Source organism: Triturus cristatus, chromosome 3_2 (genome assembly GCF_964204655.1).
Source record: "Triturus cristatus chromosome 3_2, aTriCri1.1, whole genome shotgun sequence".
NCBI lineage: Eukaryota > Metazoa > Chordata > Amphibia > Caudata > Salamandridae > Triturus > Triturus cristatus.
Genome location: NC_140584.1, coordinates 76,288,808 through 76,301,369, shown reverse-complemented (window position 1 = coordinate 76,301,369; position 12,562 = coordinate 76,288,808).

Genomic DNA, 12,562 nt, shown 5'->3' with positions numbered 1-12,562 from the left:
CACCTTCACAAACACCCCCTCATCACATTCACACACACACACCTGCACAACCACACCCACACACCCACAACCATCCACACACCCCCCCACCATCCACACCCACACCCCTCACCATGCCCACTACCAAGAATCCAAAGTTCAGTAACCGAGAGTTGGAGGTCCTTGTTGATGAAATCCTCAGAGTCGAGCCACAGCTCTTTGGAACATTGGTCAGACAGACCAGCATTGCAGCAAAAACAGCCATGTGGCAGACCATCGTCGATGCTGTGAATGCTGTTGCGGACACCAGAAGGACCAGGCAGGAATGCCAGAACAGGTGGTACGATCTGCGGAGGAGGGTCCGAGCCAAGAGGCAGGAGGAACACAACCAGGCCAACGCCACAGGAGGAGGGCCCTCCCGCAGACCCGTACACTACCAGCCCTGGGAGGAGAGGGTGATGGCCATACTGCCGGTGGAGGCAGTCGAAGGATTAGAAGGACTCCGAGACCCGGGTGAGTACACAAACAACGCACCTCACATGGGGGGAACGGCATCCACAACCAAAATCACTAACAGGCACGCAACCACCCCAAGCCATCGCATGACTCAACCACACTCCATGAGCACGCACATGCCACTGCTGCCACCATGCCCCATGCACCCAGCTGGACAATGTCAAGTCACAGGCCACAGAAGACACCAACACATGACACGGTAACCCGGATGGCGGGAGGCTGGGCCCCAAAAATCACATAGTGCAACTCCGAAGCAGACAACAATGCCCTCTGCCCATATGGCCTAGGTCACAGCCAGACAAACAGTGTGTCCCAACACAGGAATTACTTGCAAGCAAATGGCGGACGCCTTGCATCAACACATGGGGGTGAAGGCACTGTTTTGCACATGACAGCAGCTAATGAACAGCCAACATTGTGAAAGAGTGGCAGCACACACCACCACAGCAGCAGCGCACAGACACACATCACACCCAATGGGTGCCTGGAGATCAGAAGCAAACTCACATCAACAAGCCAAGGGCCACTCAAAGATCTGCTAACAGTGTGTGCCCAGGAAGCTGGGCTGAGGTGACAGAGGGTGACACACAGAGGGAGGGAGAGGGGGACAGAGAGGGAGGGAGACACAGGGAGACGGACAGAGGGAGGAGGCTGACACACAGATGGAGGGAGAGGGGGACACAGAGGGAGGGAGACACAGGGAGACGGACAGAGGGAGGAGGCTTACACACGGAGGGAGGGAGAGGGGGACACAGAGGGAGGGAGACACAGGGAGACGGACAGAGGGAGGAGGCTGACACACGGAGGGAGGGAGAGGGGGACAGAGAGGGAGCGAGACACAGGGAGAGCAAATCAGCCGTGTGGCGTGTGCGAATGTCTGCTCGTCAGCAGGTAGACTGCGTGCATGTAGACAAGGGTGGCCAGTCCCAGAACCCCCCCTCTTCCCCATGGCAAAACACAGGGCCATGTCACAACCTGTTCACGAGCACAACGACAGCTACCTGGATCATATAAGTGTGTGGATCCACTCCATGTGCACATGTACAGTGCTACACGGAAGGTGCCAATGCATGGCTCGCCACACCTGCCCACTCCACTGCTGACTGCAGTCACACTTGACGCAGCAAGTAAGATCATGCCACACATAGTTAAAGGGGCCAAAGTGGTGCCCAAGGGACACACCCATGCACATGTGCACTGTGAGTGGACTGCAAGACAGATCCCAATTCCAAGAGGAAATGTCCCAACTTTGAAACTGATGAAACATGGATGTTGCATGGACCAAAATTAACATTGTCTCTCTCACACACAGGTCAACGTCGTGGTTCACCCCCCAACACTGGGGGGGAAGACTCACTGGACCCGGATCTGCAGGAGCCCGATCCCACCAGCAGCGACCACTCTCACCACTCTGTGGACGACCCTGACCGACCTGGCCCCTCTGGTGTCCAACCACCTGCAGCACCTGCGTCAGGTACAACTGTGCCAACCACCACCCCCACTCCTGCCACATCCCAGGAGACACCCAGGATCCCTGCCCCAACACCACAATGCAGCCAGGCTGGCCAGGAGGGACACGGTGTCCCGGGCACCCAGGAGGAGGCAGGCGACAACGCCAATGCCACCCCTCAGGGGTCCCGGAGACCCGATGTGCCCACAAGGGCAGGCCAGGTGCAAGTGGGCAGGGGTGGTGGGAGTGGAGGACGGCGGAGGCGTGAGCCTGACCAGTTGGCTGGGGAACCGGTATTTTCCCATGTCCGTAACATCCTGGACTCTTACCGGCAGGGCACCACGGGCATGGCCCAGGTTGTGTCCGTCCTCGAGGGGATCAAGGCCCAGCAGGCCCAGCAACATGCGGAGCTACATGCCTGTCTACTGCAACACCAACGGAGGATGGAGGACAGACAGGCTGAGCAAGTGACGGCGTTCCAGGGGATTCACGATACACTCCGCCGGATGGCCGACAACATGGCCGACCCTCCCTGTGCCAGAAGGCGGAGAACATCACCACCCAAAGGGAGGGATCAGGAGGAGGAAGAGGAAACATCCGATGGAGCATCCCAGACGTCGTCACGGCCTGCTGCTGAGGGTCCCCACAGGAGGCCGGGTCGTCCATGGAAAGGACCGTGAGGGTCGGCGCCACATCACCATCTCCCAGGACACCTGGCCTGGCACCTGGCCCACTGGAGCAACAGCATCACAGCATCAAGCGACATTCTCTGCCACATGTCCCTGCTGGTCACTGGCTGACCAATGTTGACAAAGACTGTGGCATGGACTCTGAGGATTTCAAATGGCAAGGACACCAACTCCCCTACTGAACTTTGGATTCCAAAATCCCGGAAAGCCCCTCACTTTGTCCCCCCCCCCAATAATAAATCACACTATGACGAGTTGATGCCTGCTGGTAGCATTATTACCTAACATGTGTCATGTAAAGTCTAAACATGCCTGAGTCATCTTTTGTCTTCAACCATCCACACCCTGGGGCCTGAGTCTGGCACAGGACACATGGGTCACAGTGTATTAGGCAAGACAGACATGGAGCACCATACACACCCGTGATGGGCCCAACCAGCTGAGGGGGTGGCCGAACAACCGTGCTGACAGACACATTGAGTACAGCAACAGTCATGCGCAGAGGTCAGGGATCCAGTCCAGTGTCCTGGGGGGCACCCAGGTATGTGTAGACAGGTGGCAGAACCATGTCCTGCAAGCTTGAGTCCGGTGGATGCAGAGAATGGGGGCCTGGACAACGTTGGATGCATGGGGATGGCACATGTCACAATACCCACACAGTCATGGACATCATGCCCAATACACAGTCTCAGCCCACACACACAGCTTGCATCTTGCTACTCGACACATTGACACAGAGCCACAATCAGGGAATACCATGCCAGACATGCTGGATGCACCGTGGCAACACACCAGCATTGACTGAGAAGAGGCACCTTGGAGGCATAGGGACACCTTTATTAGTCATGTTTTCGGGATTGCAGAGGCAACTTGAAGTACACATGAACACATCATGTGGAGTAACATGTGGGTCCAACACTGGCACCCCCCTTCTGCAGCACAAATGCGTGTTCGCCATGGAACTGGCACACAAGAGTCGGCTAAGAGTCGGCTAACAGCTAAACACCCACAGCTGCTCACGGAGAGCCTGCCATACACCATAGATCCGCTGATGTGGAAGTTCCACACCATGTCAAGCCAATGCTAACCGTATGTGTCCGAGGGCAGTGTCACACACATTGATGCCATCATCACAATCCCCTATCCCATCACTGATGACTGTCAACCAGGCAGACCATCTATTCAGGTGTACACAGCTTCATGTCGTGTCCCATGGTGATGCTACATGGCTGCAGAGGAACCAAACATCGACAGGGGCAGTGTGCATACATCGTGAACAACTGCCACACCCAATACACCCCAGATGCATCCCTTACCCTATGGAGACTTCCAAACGTGTCCGAGCCTGTAACGCTGAGTCAGCCCACGATGTCATGTCCATGAGGAATAGCAGTGCCACAACAATGCAAGCAGCAGACGGCATGCGCAAGTACCTGGGGAAGAGAGACACACAAAAAGTCAGCCACAAAAAGCACATCCACTTGCATGTGCATTTACTCGACACATGTATGGATCACAACATGCTAGGTCACAATTATGACTGGGGAAATACAACCATCACTGCCACCATCATTCCAGTGACACACCCACACACACCTCTGACTCACGTGCCATACATGCAGGTGGAGACACACATCACAACACATGCCACACGGGGACCAATGCGTGCACACTCAGACACTGGTACTCACCACTAAGCAAAGAAGTCGCGTATGAGCCGAGTCCGGATGTCCTCTTGCGGCTCCACATCCTCCACATCACTAGCCCCGTTGCCAAGCCCTTCGTCCTCCACGGGTGGATGGTCTTCGTCACGTTGATCCAGGATGAGTGGCACAGCTCTTTCAACTGCCATGTTGTGCAGCATGCAGCAGACCATGAAGATCTTGCAGACCTTCGCCGGGGCATATGGGAGCGCGCCGCCGGTCTTGTGGAGGCACCTGAATCGGCTCTTCAGCAGGCCAAACGTCCTCTCTATCACTCGCCTTGTCCGGCCATGGGCGGTGTTGTAGCGGAGCTGGGCCGGCGTGATGGGGTTGCGGAGAGGTGTGAGCAGCCAAGGCATGTTGGGATAGCCAGCGTCCCCTACATGGGAAGCACATGGACATCGTTAGAAGTGGTGAAGCGGTCGTGCTGGTAGGCTATGCAAAATACAGGACAGAGAGACTGTACCCACCAACAACACATGCCCGTTCGTTGCGCAGCTGCATCATCATTTCAGCCATCCCGCTACGCCTCATGATGTAGGCATCGTGTGCTGATCCTGGAAAACGAGCACAGACATGTGAAATCAACATGTTGGACTGACACACCACAAGGGCATTGATGGAGTGGTAGTGCTTTCGATTGCGGTACGCCACCTCCCGTGCGTGTGGTGGTACCAAAGCTACATGTGTCCCATCTATGGACCCAATGACATGGGGCATCCCTCCCAGGGCATAGAATCCACGCTTGACCGCAGTCATCTGTTCAGGGGTTGGGAACTTGATGAAGTCATCCAGGTGAATCAACATGCCCTCTAAGAAATCATGCAGCACACGGCAGAACATGCTCTGGGACATGCCACCAACATTAGCTATGGTATATTGAAAGGTACCCGTGGCAAGAAAATGTAGGGCAGCCATTACCTTCAGCTGGGGTGTCAGTGCCGTAGGATACCTGTGCTGCGGTTGCAGGTGTGGTGCCAGTCTCGCCGTCAACTCCAGAATCAACGGTTGGGTGAAGCGGTAGAGCCGGATGCTGTCATTCTCCTGCATGGCAGCCAAGTCCGGAATTGGTCGGGAAAGAGGTGGCGCTCTGCAGTAATTTGGAAGTGACAAGGAAGAGTGAGTGCACTATGACAACAAATCATGTGTACTGAGCACATGTTAATCTGTCAATACACATATGCTACATAGGGAGTCAGGTATGTGCTACATGCCCAGGACACGTATGGATGCAAGGTGACACTCCTACCAAGACCCAGCTACACACGGAGATTGAGAACCTCCCCATGCCACGCCATGGGAATAGCTGTGTCCCAGTGCAAGTGAACAGCCAGACGCAAGACAGGAGTGACATACGCCCACACATCAGCAGCAGTAGGATGCCGATTGCAGAGACTGGTAGCGGTACACTGGAGCCACAGGTCACATGACATTACACTAGGACAGCCCACACACCTTGCCATGAAGGTGCACATGTCATGACTCACCACACATTCCTTGTGAGGATGCTGACATGTCCTTGTCACGCTACTCCGTGTCCCATGCATACATGTGCACCTCACATCCGATGCCACATGTGGCATGGTGTGCGGAACAGTGTGCAATGACAATCTACACACAGACACATGTTGGCTGCAGCTTTTGAGGGTGCTCCAACATCAACCTGATGGGAAGCCCCCACACATACATGACATAGTCACATTGTGCACCGTGGGTAGTGACAAGTCAGGTGTGATAACCCCTGTACCGGGCATCAGGGGACACTTCCGTGTGTTGGTGTCCGTGCCATGCCAGTGACGCTCACCCCAAGTGTGCAGTACGACATGCACACATGTCAAAGGAGTCAAGGGCATGCCTGGCACACATTGCACCATCACACAGTACATCTGTACACATCTCATCATACATCTGGTGCCTTCTCGACTCAGGAGTAATGTTCCACATCACAGGCCGTCACACCTGTGCCCCACACATGTAGTAATGCACAGACGATGCCTTGATGTCAATTAATGGACAAGTATGTCCATTCATGGACAAGTATGTCCATCCATGGACAAGTATGTCCATCCATGGACAAGTATGTCCGCCCTATCCCTACCTGTGTGCCGCCTGTCACCACTGTGATGTGTGAAAACCGCTGTACTGCTGCGAAGAGGGCCTGTGTACGTTCCCATATCACTATGGGAGTGCTGCCGTATGTGTACCCATCGTGATAGGGAGCGTACAGGCATGTGTACGGCCCGTACCACTACGAGTAGGCATACGCAAGAACACCCATAGTGGTACGGGCCGTACACACGCCTGTACGCTCCCTATCACTATGGGTGGCCTCGCGTATGTGTACTCGAAGTGGTACGGGCCGTACACACGCCTGTACGCTCCCTATCACTACGTGTACGCATACGCGAGGCCACCCATAGTGATAGGGAGCGTACAGGCGTGTGTACGGCCCGTACCACTACGACTACGCATACGCGAGGCCACCCATAGTGATAGGGAGCGTACAGGCGTGTGTACGGCCCGTACCACTACGACTAAGCATATGCGAGGACACCCATAGTGATAGTGAACGTAGGCACGCGTGTACGGTCCGTTGCATTGCATTTGGGGTGCCCTAGGGCCCCGGAACGCACCGTACCTGTGTGTGGAGCTCCAAATTACATAGGGGACACATGAGGGACAAGTATTGAGGCCTACATGCATGCTGGTTGTCATGGAGACCAAGTTCAAAATTTGAATGTGTTCTGGAAGGTGCACAGCAGTAGTCAGTTGGAATTCCTCTACTTTGTTGCAATGTGTTTGTGGGGCTGACATCATGCTGGAGAATGAAACCAATAGAGAACCCACAGACTGCTAGGTTTGAAGGGATTGGAGGAAACATAGGATGCAAATGTGAGTGACCAATCACTCTGTACTCCTGTGCATGAGATGGGCCAGCAAGGCAGATATAAGGCAGCCAGGTCCCATGAGGGAGCACTTGCCTGCACATCTCTGTATTCCACGACCCAGCTGCTGCTACTGATTCCCTGGAACCATGTCAAGGGCTGTGGAGAGGTCACAGCCATTCACCCTAGAGGAGAACATGGCTTTGGTGGATGTGATCCTCCCACGGTACCCCATGCTGTATGGGCGACCAGGTTATCAGGTGAGTTCACTGTCCACTTGCACAGACTGTGTCCCTTTTTAGTGACTGTGACGTCTGCCATTGTGTCCAGGTGTGACACACATGCTTTGTACTGCAGGGGGGGTCCCAGGGGGGAATGCCTGATGTCTCCCAGCAGTGCCCTGAGACAGGAGGGGTGGGGGCCTATCACTCCCAGCAGTGCCCTGAGACAGGAGGGGGGGGCCTATCACTCCCAGCAGTGCCCTGAGACAGGAGGGGTGGGGGCCTATCACTCCCAGCAGTGCCCTGAGACAGGAGGGGTGGGTGCAGAGTCCTCCCAGCAGTGCCCTGAGACAGGAGGGGTGGGGGCCTATCACTCCCAGCAGTGCCCTGAGACAGGAGGGGTGGGTGCAGAGTCCTCCCAGCAGTGCCCTGAGACAGGAGGGGTGGGGGCCTATCACTCCCAGCAGTGCCCTGAGACAGGAGGGGTGGGTGCAGAGTCCTCCCAGCAGTGCCCTGAGACAGGAGGGGTGGGGGCCTATCACTCCCAGCAGTGCCCTGAGACAGGAGGGGTGGGTGCAGAGTCCTCCCAGCAGTGCCCTGAGACAGGAGGGGTGTGTGCAGAGTCCTCCCAGCAGTGCCCTGAGACAGGAGGGGTAGGTGCAGAGTCCTCCCAGCAGTGCCCTGAGACAGGAGGGGTGGGTGCAGAGTCCTCCCAGCAGTGCCCTGAGACAGGAGGGGTGGGTGCAGAGTCCTCCCAGCAGTGCCCTGAGACAGGAGGGGTGTGTGCAGAGTCCTCCCAGCAGTGCCCTGAGACAGGAGGGGTGTGTGCAGAGTCCTCCCAGCAGTGCCCTGAGACAGGAGGGGTGGGTGCAGAGTCCTCCCAGCAGTGCCCTGAGACAGGAGGGGTGGGTGTGATGCACAGTGTGAGCCAGGATCATTGATTGTGTAGTTGCCCTCATTCCACCTGTGTCCTTCCAATGGCACGTACTGCTTTTGGCCTTCCCCCAGAGGATCATGTCCCTATGACAAAGGTGCAATGCGTTGGATGCATACTATGCCTTGTTGTAGACTGCAAATGTGTTCTAATCTGTGTCCCCGTGACATGTGCAAGGTGTATTGATGTAGTGTCACTTGTTCATCCTCACAGGTAGACGCCTCTGCCAAGGAGCAGATATGGCTGGACGCCGTCAGCGCCGTGAGGAGTGCGGATGGTCGGAGGCGGCACCTGTCCCAGGTGAGGAAACGCTGGCAGGATATCCAGTGCTGGACGCGGAGGATCGCACAGCTCCTGCTGGGGGACTCACCTGAGAGCCACAAGAACCGCGGGCGCCGCCGTCTCTCCCACATCCAGAAACGTGTGCTGGCGGTGGTCTTTCCTGACTTGGACAGGCGTCTACAGGACATGCAGCAGCCGGAAGGGGGTAGGTACATGTGTGTGTTTGTTGTGTTTCACCAGCATTTGTAAGTGCACTGTTCCATGGATACACTTCCAGGGTTTATGGTGTTGTGACGATCCTGTTACCCACAGTGTTGCAGGCCTCACCTACCTCCCTTCCCAACCTTGCAATGTGTTCCATGGTCTCTGTGTATTCACTCCATCACAAAGTAATGTAGCCTGACACCTTCTCCAAGTGTACAATGCCTGCAGCGTCATGTGTGGGGGTGGTGTGTAAGAGGTTTAGTGACCTTGCCTGTGCCCTGTCCAGTTCTGGACTTGTGGGTTCCATGTCAGTTGGCACTAATGCTGATTTCAGACATGGGAGTTAATCTCTTGAGTGCGAGGCCTTCCAGCAGGCATGTCCCATGTGGTGGCCTGTGACATGATGTGCATGAGTGTGCGTTACGCATAGTGCAGGGATGTTAGCGTGTGTTGCAGTCATTTCCATTCAGGAGCATGGAGTTGTGTGGCCACTACTGTCCCCAGGGGCATCTTTTCCTAGGTATCATGTGTGTAATCCGAGAATGTCGACAATCTCTGTGTCTACAGCATCGCTTGTGCTCTGTGCCATTGTCCCCTGGCACCATGTTTATTGACGTGAGATGTATTACAAGTGTCCACTGTCCAGCCTGACATGATTTTCCAAATTCATACTCACGGTGGCCATTGCCTGTGTGTCTCGTAGCAATCATCTGATGATGGCCATTTGTACATGATTCTTTGGACAGCCGCACCTTGGGTATTTTGTGTGCAATCTTGAATTATTGCATCCCATGTGTATTTCACCCAGACTAAGAGATGTAAGTGCTTCCTGTGTCTCCACAGATGTGTCTCATGTAGGGGGTGGGTGGGGCGGCCATGGCCTACATGTCAAGACCTGTCATCTCCTTGCTCGGACTGGCCAGTGTGTGATGTTTGTCTGGACATACACTCAAGGTGCAGCGTGGCAGTCAGGGTGGGCATGTTCTCAGTATTACCTATGCTGCATGTGCCTCTAGTTCCTGGATTTGGTCCCTGCTCATCCCAATTTCCTGCCACGCTGTGTGGTGCAGATGCAGTGCTGTATTGTCCCCAGGGCCTTGCTCCTCAGTCAGAATGCCATGTCATCTCATTTGCTACTGTGTCATGTTCTCCATAGTTTTTCCATGCCATGGTGGGTCACACAACTGTGTCTTGCAGGCCCTACGTATGTACCTTGTTTTGTAGTTGTAACTCATCCTTTGTTTCAGGCTATGCACTGTAACCTACGTAGATTGTACTCATGTGACATATGTATACAGGTGTATGATTACTTTCTGTCTCTTCACCCTGCCCACAGCATCGTCGGGGGACACGGTGGGAGACATGGACACAGACGGCGCAGAGGGACCGAGCACCAGTGCCAGCGGTGACATCGGGGCTGGCACTTCGAGTGGGACAGAGGCGGTGGAGAGTGACCCCGGGGACCTGTCCACTGGCACAACAGACTATGAAGCGGACGGGTCCGAGGATGAGCACTCCGAGTGGGCGGTGGCTGCACCACCATCTGACAGCAGCCCTACATCTGGCACCGCCCCCTCCATTGGCATCAGCCGCCTCCCACGTGCTCGTGTCCCTTCCCAACGTGCCCGGTCACCACATGTCTCCTTCCTGCCAGGCACCGCACCCCCTGCCCCTGTCTCCACTGCTGCCGCCAATGCTGAGTCTGTGGACATCCAGCGGCAGTTGCAGATTGGTCAGACTGCGATCCTTAATGTCCTCCATGGCCACAGCCAGGTCCTCAACAACATGGAGGCATACTTGGAGGGCATTCATTCATCGCAGGCTGACCAACGCAACTTGCTGAGGCCCATAGACTCCACACTGACTGCAGCAGTGGGTCTCCTGCAGCGCTACGTCCCACCCCCTACCCCTGCTCCTTCCACACTTCCCACTCCCATGCCTGTCCAACATACACCCAGACATAAGCATGCAACCACCACAACAGACACAGGCACCACACCAGCAGGGAAGGTCCGCCGCACACCTCCTGACACGCACACACAGGGTGCAGTAGGCACACCCACTGGGTCGGGGGGCAACCATGTGACACGCAGCCAGAGTGGGAGTCCGCATTCCACCCAATCCACTCCCTCCAAATCCCCTCCCCTCAGCTCTCCTGGCCCCATCTCCCCCAAAGACTCCTTCATGGCCGCTCTGTCCCTGAGCCCCACAGTGACACCACCCCGCAAGCGGTCAAGGAGGTCCCCGGTCATGGTGCTTGATTCCCCCCCCCTGTCCACACCCTCCCACAGTGGCGCTGCGACCCATCCCTCTGACCCCCCCCTCCTTGGGGCCTGTGGTTCCTTCGGGTGCAGGGGAGTCCCTGGAGGACCTTGCTAAGGTGTGCAGCGAAATCCTGGCCTCCGCCTTTGGCCCTGGCCCACCCCCTGTGGTGGAGTCCTCCATCCCTGCACCCACGACACCTACCCTTCACCCTCCTGTCCCTGCGGTGCCTGTTTCTTCCCCCCCACATGCTGCCCTGACCCCTGTGGAAGACGACGGATTGTGACTGTGCAGGCAAGCTAGGGGACACGCATCCCACTGTGTCCCCCATCCAGTTGGGACTCCTGGACTGCCCTATGGCCTTTGTTGACATTGGACTCACGTCATACTAGTTTTTTTATCATGCTGAATAAAGCTATTTATTTTTGCCCTTGGAACACTCCTGCATTGCTGGCCTTGCTGTTGGTGGGGCTGCTACATGGTTGTGGGTGTTGGTCATGTGTTGGGTGTGTGGGAAATGTAGTAGTGTGCTGCTCATAGGGGGGACCCTGGGATCTGTGTGCCATCACACCGTGTTAGCTACCTTTCTCCATTCATGTATGCAGTTGCTGCATGTTGCAATTGTCCCAAGGTGTATTCCTTCCTCTGTGTACCCTGACTTCTTCCCTGCAGGGTGTCCCCTGACTTAGGCACAGAGCTGTGTGTCCATTAGCTGGGTGTGTGACGTAGTCCTTCACCTTTGCACATGCATGCTGAGCGATGTCTCCACCTGCGTCATTCGTGGCATCCTTGGTAGTCATTGTACTTGTGTATGTGGCCTATTGACATGACTTCATGTGTACATGTTTTCTTTTCTGCGCTATGCATGCGTATACTCCCAGCCTCGAACACATGTGGTACATGTACTGCAGGGTCTTTGTGCACCTGACTGACATTTGTGGGCATGGTATCTGTGACTACTCCACCCTTTGCGTTCCATGGGCACTGCTGGGAGTGATAGGCACCCACCCCTCCTGTCTCAGGGCACTGCTGGGAGGACTCTGCACCCACCCCTCCTGTCTCAGGGCACTGCTGGGAGGACTCTGCACCCACCCCTCCTGTCTCAGGGCACTGCTGGGAGTGATTGGCCCCCACCCCTCCTGTCTCAGGGCACTGCTGGGAGGACTCTGCACCCACCCCTCCTGTCTCAGGGCACTGCTGGGAGTGATAGGCACCCACCCCTCCTGTCTCAGGGCACTGCTGGGAGTGATAGGCCCCCACCCCTCCTGTCTCAGGGCACTGCTGGGAGGACTCTGCACCCACCCCTCCTGTCTCAGGGCACTGCTGGGAGGACTCTGCACCCACCCCTCCTGTCTCAGGGCACTGCTGGGAGTGATAGGCCCCCACCCCTCCTGTCTCAGGGCACTGCTGGGAGGACTCTGCACCCACCCCTCCTGC